Source organism: Pygocentrus nattereri, chromosome 21 (assembly GCF_015220715.1).
Source record: "Pygocentrus nattereri isolate fPygNat1 chromosome 21, fPygNat1.pri, whole genome shotgun sequence".
Taxonomy (NCBI): domain Eukaryota; kingdom Metazoa; phylum Chordata; class Actinopteri; order Characiformes; family Serrasalmidae; genus Pygocentrus; species Pygocentrus nattereri.
Window position 1 is genome coordinate 21,543,966 of NC_051231.1, and position 13,612 is coordinate 21,557,577.

A 13,612-nucleotide genomic window follows, 5' to 3' on the forward strand; every position below is an offset into this window, starting at 1 on the left:
AAAGGAACCACAAGAGACATTGTCAGAAGAGGTGATGAAAAGGAAGAGAGAGTGACTGAGCAAGAGACAGGATAGTAAATCTCAGACTGGCTTTTAATCCTTGGTGAGAGCTGAAAGATATAAAAGGATGAAAGACAGTCTCACAGCTAACAGGAAAATAATGTAAATCCAACAGCAGTGTGTTCATCTCTGCCAGTATTATTTATGACTGATTGCGACCTAGGCTGTAACCTCATTTGTGTCATCCACATCTCACAGAGTTTTGCAGGTTTTCCAGATGCCAAAAGTCATCTAACCCATTTCAGGCTAGAATGCAAAGAAATAAATTCATATCACACCAAGGTTGGTCAGTCTTTATCTATCTCAAACTCCCAAGATCAAAAAATACCACCCCAAGAGCTAAAATACCAATTCTCGCATGACTCTGACAACAATCTGACTTGTTGAGATGTGTTCTACCCATACTGTTATTTGCTGTGCAGCATTTTTATGTATCATTCTGCTGAGTGCTAGTTGCTAAGTATGCCATACTTTATTTTTTGTTTTTGCATACCAAAAACTAAAAAATCACTGAATTTTATTGCATCACACTATAGTATTCTGAGAAGAATAACAAATGCCTATGGATACACGTTATACTTCATTCACATTTTATCTTTACTATGATGGAACATAACAAGAAGTGGCTCTTAGCAAACTGTATTGTATTCTAAATGTGTGCACACAGTATTACAAAGCAAACAATAAATGCCACAAAATATGGCAATGCCCCCACTAGTCATGAAAAAGGTCAATAAGCTATAAAGTATCCTGTTTGATCATGCAAATTTACTACAGACATGACATTTCCCATAGTGCCCCAGCATCTTTTCTTAGAATTCTAACACTTTTCTTAGAATTCTAACATCTTTAGGTTAACCACTCGTAGCCTACCTAAAATTCCTATTAGAGTGCTAGATTAAAGACATTAATTATGCTAGCAAGTTATGTAATTTAATTTAATGAATACATCAATCATGTTGTATTTTATTTTCAAATAAAAAGGAAGCCTTTCCTAGTTAGAGCATTTAGTCAAAAAAAATATTGCAGCCCCTAGGACTGGCCAAAAAAGACAGTGGCCAGTCTTAGAAGTTGCATTTTCTGTTTCTCGTGATCCAAAAAGAGGCTCATCAGTCCATTATAAATCTCCAATTTACTTCACTTTTGTCTGTTTCCTTTTCATCCTTTCAGACCGAGAGCACTGAGATGTTATCTCTCAGTGGGAGGATAGAAAGAAACACCTGTGGATTTTTTCAGATTGTTTTTCTTCTTTTTTTTATGAGGTAGATTATTTTCCTTTGACTTTTCCATTCATTATTCAACTGATCATAAATATTGTTAGAAATATTTCCTGAAAAATGACTAAGTAGTTAATGGCTGTTTTGACTCAAAATTCAATAAATGAAGGTTGGTTAACTTTGGCATATTTCCGTTTCATTTCATGTCAATGACAAGCTTCAAACCTGTTAATGCAAAACTATACTCGGGTATAAAGGTTCTAGGGGATATGAGGCCATCCCATAGATGATCTTTGCACTTTTTTCCTCCAGCACCACCCCCCGCATCTGCCTCTGTCCTCTGCCTGTGTTCCAGAGCGGATTGCCATGGTGATGATTCACAAGCCGCGGCTGGCCTTGGTTTCTATGGTCCGCTCTCATTTCCATCTGAAAGGTTTGTTCTCTTTCACTATCTCGTCTCCTCATCCACTTCAGCCTGTGATACAAATCTTGCTGTGCATGCGTGAGTCTCTCTCTCTCCCTAATGTGTGCACGCTCCATTCTATTTCTACCCATTTTTTTTCAATCCCTTCTCTCTTTGAGGAATCGCAAGGGTGCTGATTCCCATTTTTCTTGGTGCCTGACCCCTATTGAAAGGCCCCGCAACCTCTGTCATAGAGCATTCCCCACAGGTAATGTAGAAACTAAAAGCACTCCGAAAAAGCAAACGAGAAAGTAAAAAAAAAAAAAAATGAATAAAGCACAGTTCAATAAATCAAGGGCTGCATTTTACCCTTGTTTTTCTGTTTCACTGATCTAATTTGATGTTCAGATACACAGACTAATTTCCCGCTCTCATGTAGCTATTCTCATCTCTGACATCAAAAGCGAAAAAAATTAAATATATAAAATAAAAACATAAACTGAGGTTCTTATTAGTACAAGTCTTTATAAGGAGATATTAATGAGTCATGTTGTTATGTTTTTCATAAGCTCCTTTTGATCTGGAGTGCTATGGTAATCCTGCCTTTCAGACTCATTGCAAGCCTCCTCCCATCTTGTTGTGAAATGAGAGACAAGTGTTTACTGTTTTTTTTATGCAGTTTTTGATCGTTTTTGCTTTCTCTTACACTAGTGTACTAGTATGGCCAAAAGTATGTGGACATCCCTACTATGTGTGTTTCAGCCACACCCGTTGCTAACAGGTGTATAAAATGTGTTTCTATGGAGACAGGCTTGCAACCTCTAGACAAACACTGACGACTGAATGCATTGTTAGAAGTAATGGTTATGTGCAGGTACAGTTTTCATTCATCAAGGTACAAACAATGTTAATATACCCTCAAAGGTAAAGCAGTGGTTCTAAGGTTCCAATGTGTACAGTAAATAAGTTTTTCCCAGTGGAAAAATACATATTTGTATCTTTTCATAACCTATTGTTTTAAAATTGAACTAAAAATAAAGAGACAGGGTGTGTGGAGTCCATACAACTTAGAAAATATCATTTTAATGGATTATGTTACAGTTATGTTCCCTGACTAAATGTACTGAAAGGGTCATAGAACAGGTGCTCAGTGATTTTAAATATGGTACTGTCATAGGATGCCACCTTTAGCATAAGTAAGTTTGTGATATTTTTGCCTTGCTTGAACACGCAAACTTACAGAATGGGCCTTCATGTAACAGTCGCCTATCGTCTTTTGCATCACACATTACAAAATTCCAAACTTCTTCTGGAAGCAACATTAGTACAAGAGCTTCATGAAATGGGTTTCCATAGCTACAAGTCACTACATACAATACCAAGTGTCGGCTGGAGTGGTGTAAAGCACATTGCCACTGGACTCGGGAGTAGTGGAAAAGTATTCTCTGGATTGATGAATCATGTTCTGGCAGTCTGGTGGACAAATTTGTTTTTGACAGATGCTAGGCCAATGCCACCTACAGAAATTCATATTACCAACACTGAAGTTTGGCTGAGGAGGGATAATGGTCTGGGGCTTTTCAGGGTTTGAGCTTGGCCACTTAGTGAAGTGAAGGGTAATGTTAATGCTGGTGTATTTTAAACAATTATGTGCTTCTAACTTTGTGGCAACCATTTGAGGTAGACCCTTTCCTGTTCCAGCATGACTGTGCCCTGATGCACAAAGCAGGTCCAATACATGATTTCATGAGTTTTGTGTGGAGGACCTCCAGGCGTCTCAACAGAGCCCTGACCTCAACCTCACTGACAACCTTTGGAATGAATTGGAAAGTCAATTTTGAGCCAAGCCTTCTCGTGTGGTATCAGTGCCTGACCTTAGAAATAAGCTTTCGATCGAATGGACGCAGATCCCCACCGACACTCTACAAAATCTTTTGAAAAGCTTTCCCAGAAATGTGGATGCTTTGTTAGCCACAACAGAGGGACAACTCCATATAAACGCCCATGGTTTTGGAACGCAACATCAAACAAGCTAATATAGTGTATTTGTTTTATTTCATAGTGTCACAATACTAAACCTTCCTATAGATGAGCAACAAAAATAGGACTTAATAGGACCAAAGTTGCTTAAACACTAGTTGAATACATTCATGTTGATATTTTCTGCAAGAAGTGATGTTATTATGGGTTATGATCAATGCCATCACTTCAATGGACTCTTTTCAAAATGAAAAGACCTCTACACAGTGATAGGTTTTATTTTTTTCAAGGTGAAGGAAGGATAAGTGTTGTTGAATATTTCTTGAAGAGTATAGATAGCTAGGCCTATACTTGCTGAATGTGGTAATTTAGGTGAACATAGACTGTTGACTGTCCTTTTTCTGCAGTTTAGGTTCACATGAAAGTTCCCTTGCTTTGCTCTGTGAGGCAAAAACAATGTTTTCAGTTGAGAAAAAGTTCCAGATGTGGTTCTACTATGACAATGCAGCAAAGTTTGAAGAGTATGTTCATATCTATTCTGTTGATCTTTCAAAAAGCCTTGCTTGATGCAAAAATATATGCAAAGTGTAGTCATCAAATAAAGTATTATATAAATGTGTAAAAATTCTTTGACAGTATTGCACAAAATGAACAATTGCTTATATCCCCAGGTTAATATCTTATATTTCAGGATATTTTATCTATATAACCAGGTTAATATAATCATTTATTCCTTTATTTCATTATATATAAATATATGTATATACACACATAATGCAACCCATTTACTTCAATTACTTCAAAACTATGTTACTGAACTGCTCATGATGTGGCCATGAGAGACAAAGATCTCAATCTCACTTTCTGCTCTAAAATGCAGGTCTGTTTTACAAACAGCAATAAAAAATGCAAACAATTGTATCATTTAAATAATTGAAACAATTTGAAATTTAGAGGTTAGGATTTGGCACAGCCACCTCCCAGTAGAAAGTACTCTATAAATGATGACTTTGCATATAGAGAGCTTATTACTATCTCAGTAGATGCCTTGGGCTTACATAGATCATAACACAATCCTTGGAAATATCTATGGCCTGAATGCTTAATTGTTAATACTTAATCGGTTTTTTACAGTAAGACTGCATTTTGAACTAATTCAGTAGAATATAACTCTCTATTTCAGGATACAGTTAAAATGTAACCTACAAGGTGAAGCATAATTTCTTGAAAATGGTAGTGGAACATAGTCATTTCACAAGATAAAAAAATTGAACACAAGTAAACGTCATAATATTCTTAAAACAATTTCATAATGATCTTACATATATTGACTAGATTTAAGATGATTTCACTTGCCAAGATGTTCAAACCACCAGCTGGGACCATCTTTCATATCTTTTAAAAGAAGTAAACATGTCATCTGCTGGAAGTTCTTCAAAACGAGCATCTGAGGAACCTTTAACCACCTGTTTCAGTTTGCAGTAAGCAGTTGCTCTTAAATCTGCCACGAATCCCTTTCACTGTCTCCTCTCACTGTTCTGCTTGCCAACATTCTGACTTCTGTTGTGCATCCTGTCTCCCTAATGACTTTGTCCTTCATTAGTCTAATTCATTCAGGGTGACACCGTCCCCACCCCCACCATCCCTACTAACGCCGACCCTGGAGGCTGAGGAGTGCAGAAGGCCGAGAGGTAGCATGCCGACAAGAAGCCGACAGGACGTGTCGCCATGGCAACGCTAGGGGAGCATTTCTTTTCTGAATGAGAGCGAATGAGTTATCTCCGTTTCCTTTTCGGCTGAGCAATTTATTTTCCCCCACCTTCTGTGTTCGGCATTTTGTGTTCTAGACACAACTAATTACGTTCCCCCATAGAAACGGCAAAAAGACTCTTGCTTGTTAGCGGTACATAGTGATTTGTTGCTTTCTCAAATGTGAAAAAGCGAGGTCTGGAATCATTGACCTAGCCAGTAAATTGAAAAGTCCAGTTTTCAGTCCCAAATAGAGTTGTGTAACGACTCAAAGCAGGGAAAACACATCTAAACACTCTTTTCCCCTTTCGCCAGTGTTCAGTAGCACATACACGTTTGTCCCTGGTTGGATTTCCTCATTTTAACTTGCAAACTTACTACATTCCTTACTAATATTAAAAAGTATAATCTCTTTTTTATAATGCTCAGCGGTCAGATGTGTGACTGGTCCTGACTGCTTCCAATATCAAGTATCGCTGAGGCATGTGCATATTTTCCTGCTACTCATTATGCTTTCGCTGTGTGATTTTAATTGAATCTCTGCTCATGTTTGAAAGAACAGGATATTGCAATGAAAAACTTGTCCTTTATCTCTGGGGAGCAGCATTGGTGTTATCTCATTTTATTCTCCCACTTTTATTCCCCTTAAAAGTCCAGGTTCCTGAAACTGGAATACGTGAACATTGGTTTTCCTGAATGTTGCTGAATTCTGGCCTTGTAGCATGCTCTCTTTTTGTTGACAAGTCCAAACCATTTGCTTTGATCTGTGTGGAATGGGGGAGGAGGTTCAAGATGGAAGAGTCAGGCTTTAGAATATTGGCTTGTCACTGCTTTGAGACATGTCAACTGGTCTCCCCTCAACTGACTAGCCAATGATATTAACCAGACCCAAAAGGATTTCTGGGAACTCCTTGTGCAAAAAGTCACTTCACTCTCAGAAATGTGTCATGCTCTGGGACACCTACTTCATCACTTGACAACCTATCCACTAACAGTCAGCCTGCCAACTTTTTCTCCAGCAGCTGCCATTTCAGGCACAGTGTTACCATAACCTATGCTGCTGCTCTGGTACTTTCAGAAGAGAAGATGAACTCTGTGCCTTACCTATAACGTTCACGGACAAGTCATAAGTCACCAGCTGTCAGAGCCGCCCGAGAAGAAGGTGAGGGGAAGGCTTTGAAGCTTTTTTTGGTTGAAGACTAAAGGATTGAGTTACAGAGGTAGAGGAGGAGGGTTGACAGATTGAGGGATTGGGGTGGTTTAGGGAGAAGGAAGCAGACAGCATGGCAGGGAGCCCCGAACAGAGAGAGATCTGAAGTTCTGTGCCATCACCTCAAGGGCAGTGGTGCTACTACAGCTAATCACAGTGCCTTTCCCACAAGCGAAGTGGAAGTGCACACTGAACCTCTTTTTAAGCCACACTGGCACACAATGTACGATCAACACCACAAGATGCTTTGCTGCAAGATACGAGGAAAGGACAATATTACATAAATCTTTATGGAGCTTTCTTCTACAATGTCTCCTCACAACCTCCAGATCCTTATAAAAATAGGCCTGGATAATGTGTCTTAATTATATTGTGGTGTTTCTTCACACATCTTAGTAGTATTATAGACAGAAGACATGGGTAGGTTCACTGGTCATTTAGGATAGTAAATAAATTGGCTATATTTGCATTGCAGATATTCTGATTCCCTGTTCCTATCACCACCACCTTGGAAATCTGAGTGAACCATTTTAAATCAATCCACTCTGAGTGCCTATGTTTTACGTCTCCACAACTGAATTATGTAGAAATTTAGGTGGAATTGTCCTTTAAATACATTTCCGAGAGTAAAATAATTTTTCTTTTGCTTTGTATGCTTTTCAATTTTCATTTGACCTTCAAAAGTACTCGTTATAAAGCATTATGACAGCAATGATTTTTCTCTTGCCAATCAGTCACATCCCTGTGCATTTTATGAAACACACAACGGTGGCGTGGTGGGTAGTGCTGTCGCTTCACAGCAAGGAGGGCCTAGGTTCAATTCCCCGGTTGGGTGACCGGGGTCTTCTCTGTGTAGAGTTTGCATGTTCTCCCTGTGTCTGCGTGGGTTTCCTCCGGGTTCTCCGGTTTCCTCCCACAGTCCAAAGACATGCAGTCAGGCCAATTGGATATGCTAAATTGCCCCTAGGCATGAGTGACTGTGTCTGTCTGCCCTGTCATGGACTGGCGACCTATCCAGGGTGTATCCTGCCTTCCACCCGAAGACTGCTGGGATAGGCTCCAGCACCCCCCGCGACCCTGACGGAGAAGCGGCTTAGAAGATGGATGGATGGATATTTTTACAGTTATATAATACATCGTGTACTACATATTTAATCTCACTTAAGTATATTTTGGCTCCATACTGCTGAGGTTTTATATGTAATTTTGATAATGATAATTTGGGGACTTCTCTGTCAAGAATTGATTTAAAAAAATACATTTTAGGCCAAAAAATACATTTGAGTCTTTGTAACCATTTTATGTATTTGCTTTCTGTGAGGGACCCTTTAGAGCCTTTAAATGCAGTGGACATCTGGTTCCTATCACCACCAGTGTGAAAAATTCTGATTCTGTAAGTTTCTCTACAGTGGAGCATTTTGCATCAAACCCCTCTGAATGACTTTGTTTACATCACCATTTTATTCTTAAGAAATTAAAACAGGTGGAATTCCTCTTTGAGTGAAGTTTCTCTGTAGTGTTTCCATCCCTCATGAGGAACAATGTTAAAATGTGCAGTGCTGTGGCCTGGAAAGAACCCAGTTTGATCTAAAGATGCATGGGCTAGACACAAAAATATATTCTAACCTAAAATATTCAGTTTTATTTAAAAATACCAAGAGAAATCAATACATGCAATTCATACTTAAAGAATTTGATTGGACAATTGTGACAAATCTATGTACAGCTTTTTCATATCTATCTATGTGTGCTGAGGTAGAAAAATGGTGAATCCATGTTCCACAGTTCTAAGAATATCTCTGATTTACAATAAACTTGAGGTTTAGAGAAATATGACCTTCACATGAACACAATGTCCTCTAAGTCTCAGAGAGCTTTAATTGTGTTCACTGATCAATACACAAGGATGGGAATCAAGGGGAGGAAAAATTGTTTGTTTGAACTGTTCTTTGTGAACAAATCCGGCGAATTTGTGCTTTGAGCAATCCCTCATTTGCCTTGCGGGTGTGCTGCAGCATAAAGCTGCAATGAAAACACTATGTTTCTACAAGATTTCTGAGACAAGATATCTTTATGGTGATCCAGTGGCTCCATACAAATTATCCAGCAACTGCACCCAAACTAGATGCCTTTACACTCAGCAGGGGTGGAAAGAGTACTGCACATTGCTACTTAATCTAGAATATTGTTACTGTAGCAAGAAGTTTCTTGCATACAAGTCAATGTATTAATAAAGTAAGAATGAACAAATTCTAAAGGAAAATGTCAGGACATCTGTCCATGAGCTGAAACTCAAGAGAATACAGCAGGACACTGACACTAAGTACACAGGTTGTTATAGCACAGAATGGTTAAAGAAGAATAAAGTTGATGTTTTGGAATGGCCAAGCCAAAGTCCTGACCTTAATCCTATAGAAATGTTGTGGAAGGACCTGAAGCAAGCAGTTCATGGGAGGAAACCCACCAACAAAACAGAGCTGAAGCTGTTTTGTATGGAAGAATAGGCTAAAATACCGACCAAGCCGATATGCAGGACTAATAAACAATTAGCTAAAATGTTTAGTTGTAGTTATTGCTGCACAAGGGGGTCACACCAGATACTGAAAGCAAAGGTTCACATACTTTTGCCACGCACAGATGTGTAATATTAGATCATTGTCCTCAGTAGATAAATGGCCAAGTCTAATATTTTTGTCCCATTTATTTAATTTTGATCTCTTTATCTAGTTTTAGGACTTTTTTAGGTCAAATGTATGCAGAAATATAGAAAATTCTAAAGGAGAATATCTTTAAACAAAACTAAATCCTCAACATTGACATCTCTCCAATATTCCTCATCTTACTTGGAGATTTACTTGCCTGTTTGAATGTGTGACGTTACATTACGTGGCAAATCAGTCCTCTGTCACCGGCCTTAATGACTTTTGCCTGGTTGCTCTAACTAATTGTCAAGAAGTGCTTCAAGCAAACGGTCATGGTACACATTGAGGAATCCATTCCATCAAATAGGACCCCTACCAATATGCCTACAGGGACAGCTGCTCCATTAAGGCTCCATAACCACAGCCTTCCATCTGGCATTATCACACTATCACACAACAAGGACACATTTGTTAGAATGCTGTTTATCGACTTCAGCCCAGCATTCAATACCTTTGTATCCAAAAAGCTAGCCAGCAAACTCCACTTGCTCAGTCTGGGCTCTTCGCAGCTGTACAGCTTGCTCTCCCACCACTACAACACCGCAGTAATCACTTCCCCAAGTGTGCTGATGACACTGTAATTCAGCTGGAGTTGCTACAAGGACAACAATCTCTCACTGAATGTCACCAAGACAAAAGAGATGATTGTAGACTCCAGAAGGACGCAGACGCCTCACACCCCTCTGCATGTTAGCAGTACAATGGTGGAGGTGGTGCACAGGTGAAGCAGGCACAACAGCGCCTCTACTTCCTCAAGAGACTGAAGAATGGTACTTGCACACCCACCCTCAACTGCTTCTACAAAAGCACAGAGAGCACACTAACCTTCAGCATCACTGTCTGATATGATAACTGCTCTGCCTCAGACAAGAAAGCACTGCAGTGGGTAGTCCATCGCTGCCCTTCACTGGGTCAACATTACCTGCCGTTAAGGACAGTCTGACTGGACAATGTCACCCATGTTTTTCAGTTATAATGTCAGTTTCCGAGAACCTTATTTGGGATAGTATGCAGTAACAATATATTTTATATCATTAGGACAATCTTTGTTTTAACAATGTTTTCATGAGCGTTATAGCTCCCACAGCTATGCAGTGGCACCAAACAGGATTGCCTGTGATGCCCCCTAAGGTACAAGCCTTTAACATTTCATAACAATTGGTCAATTTGGTTAGTCAAACAATTGCTCAAATCGTTTGTCAAAATTGGTCAAGTTTTTTTTTTTTGCTAATTATTAATCAACATTATTTTAAGATCAGTTTTAAGCTGATCAGAAATAAAGACTAGCTTTCAAACAATGAGAATTTCTATCTGTAAAGTTGTTTTTTTTATGTAAGTTGGAAACAGTTAATTCCAAACTAATTACAAAATTACAATTGTCTTGAACATGTTTGTCCTACAAAATCCATATATGACCAGAATACATAAGTTGCACCTAATTAAATTTACAAGCCAGGAAGCTCTGGCAGCTGATTCTGCAATAATGAAAGATTTACAGTATATTATAGAGAACACACTGACATCCTCCTAAACAGCACATGTCACATTTAAAATTAAAATGTGCATAGCCTAAAATATCACTTTAGTTGAAGCACTCACTGATGGCATTTTAAAAATTCATAATGTTTTCTTAATTGTTTATAAGTATGACAATAATAAAAAGCCAATCTTTATTTTATTTGCTTTATTTACATTTTAATGACCCATTTATATAAAATACAGAGCCTCAAAATTATACCACACCATGTTTATATTAAAAAAATGTCATGTATGCTTTTCTCGGTCGCACTGACTCACATATGTACAGGTCATTTTGTATATAAAAGGCATTGCAATGTTAAAAGTATTATAATGGAGAGTGACACTTGTGTTACAACTAATTATATAGAATAAATGATAGTACATTATCACCATCAATATTATAATACATTATTAGTGTTTATAAATATAATGTGCTTATAATGTGATACAAAGTGTTATAAGTGTTATAAACACATTTGTAATTTGTGAACACAGTCTTTATAGAAAGTGTTGCCATACAATTTTTGCCTGATGGGTGCAAAATGTTAATGAGTGTGAATCATTGTTACCTGTAATTATCAGTTTCCATTTAGTTTTCATGTGAAATTACTGCTTTTTAAACATGTTGTACAATAAGGATAACACACAAATATGAAGTCCTATAGGCCAAGATATGCCTTATTAAATCAGATAAAACACAAATGATAGCCAGTCAGAGTTATATAGCCCCTATTTATAATTATTATTGATAAACCTGTCACTGTTTTCACTGCTATAGAGCATATATGTGTGTAAATTTATCATGTTTGAAATATTTTCACACTGACTGGTGACATCATTAAGTACATCCCTTGTTTCTACACACATTGTCCATTTTATCAGCTCCAATTATCATATAGGTGCATTTTAGTTCTGCAATAACAGTCTATAGTATATCTGTAAGTCTGTGTACTTTGTTAGACCACTTTTACCTTGTTCCACCATAGGATCATTCTCAGCACTGCAGTGACACTTACGTGGTGGTGATGTGTTGGTGTGTGTTGTGCTGGTACACGTGGATCAGTGCTGCTGGAGTTTTTAAACACCTCATTGCCACTGCTGGACTGAGAATAGTCCTCCACCCAAAAATATCCATCCAGCAGTGTGCTGTGAATACTGATGAAGGAGTAGGGGGTGACTAACACAAACTGGGCACCAAGAGATGACTTGTCGTCATTGCCTTTACATCTACAAGGTGGACCAAAAGATAGACATATCTAATAGATTGGACAGTGAGTGGAACGCACATTGTTTAAAAACTCCAGCAGCACCTGCTCTGTGGTGGTCCTGTGGGAGTCCTGACCCCCCTGAAGTATGCAGAGAAACAGATGGACTATGGTTTGTTATTGTAGAGCTACAAAGAAACATTCATAGAAAGTGTTAAAGTCTTCTATGAATTTGTCATTAAGTGTTTTTTGACTGTCGATTTTAGTGTTAATTAATTGTAATCTTTCAGTTGAAATCATTTTTAAAAATGTCTTTATTTGATATGCTAATCAAGGAATATTTGCAGCATCCAGACATAGTGGTAATTGGTCACATTTCAGTTGCAAGCATACACAGACACATTGTATTATGTGTTGTGAGTATTTTTTTGAATGCCCTGTTAATCAGAACTCATAAGAAACTGCCAACTAATCATAGAGTGATGAGTACAGCACTGTTTTTAATGTGTAATAATGAATTACTGATCCCTGAAGCACATGCACAGAGTATTTAAAAGCGAGTTGAGTGAGCTGAAGACTAAAAACTACCTGAAGAAAGCAATCATCAGCTTTCTTGTTCAATCATCAGCTTTGAACAATGTTAGTCAAACACAAGTTCATGTAACTTGTTTAGGCCTAAACTAATCCATGATCATGACGATTATTCAAGGAAGAGCTGCCCAATGTTTATATCCATCCATCCATCCATCCATCCATTATCTTCCACTTCTCCGGGGTTCGGGTCGCGGGGGCAGCATCCCTAGCAATGAGGCCCAGACCTCCCTTTCCCCAGCCACTTCCACTAGCTCTCCAAGGGGGATTCTGAGGCAAGCCAGTTTCAGCAACCAAGGATCAGAACGCCAAGGCCCACGCCTTCGGCCACTGCCCGATCCACAAAGCACCGAACCCCTACTACTGCCCCTCCCATTGGTGGTGGGTCGATGGGAGGGGGGACTCATGTAACTCCTTCGGGCTGGGCCCGGCCGGGCACCATGAGTAAATGCCCGGCCCCAATGTTTATAGATTACTTAGAAATACTGTGCAATGATAAAACACACATAAGATCTTTACTAATGAATTTGCAAGAATAAAACAAAAGTTCATTCTTAATTATCAACAACTAGCTGTCATTAAATGATTGCAAACAGCTTACAAAGAAATAGCTTACAAGGAACTCCTTGTGTTACTAATTGAAAAATTTTCACACTTTTTTGAATGGTCAACTATAATCACATCAACTATCATCAAAACTGTGCTTTTAATACAAGTATCTGTAAATGATCTGTAGGGGACCGTCCACATAAAGCGTGAACGAATGATTTACAGGACTATAACTAAAGTAGAGCTTATTTATTTTTTGATAAGCACTGCTTTTACCTTAGTGAGTGCCTTAAATAATATTTCCAGGTAATAAACTGTTAAATATGGACTTTAGATCCCAGACAATTTTTGGCAAAATACAATGAAATACCTTAGCATAACTAAGCATCGTCATTGTAGATTATATTTTACTGTAAAATTACAGT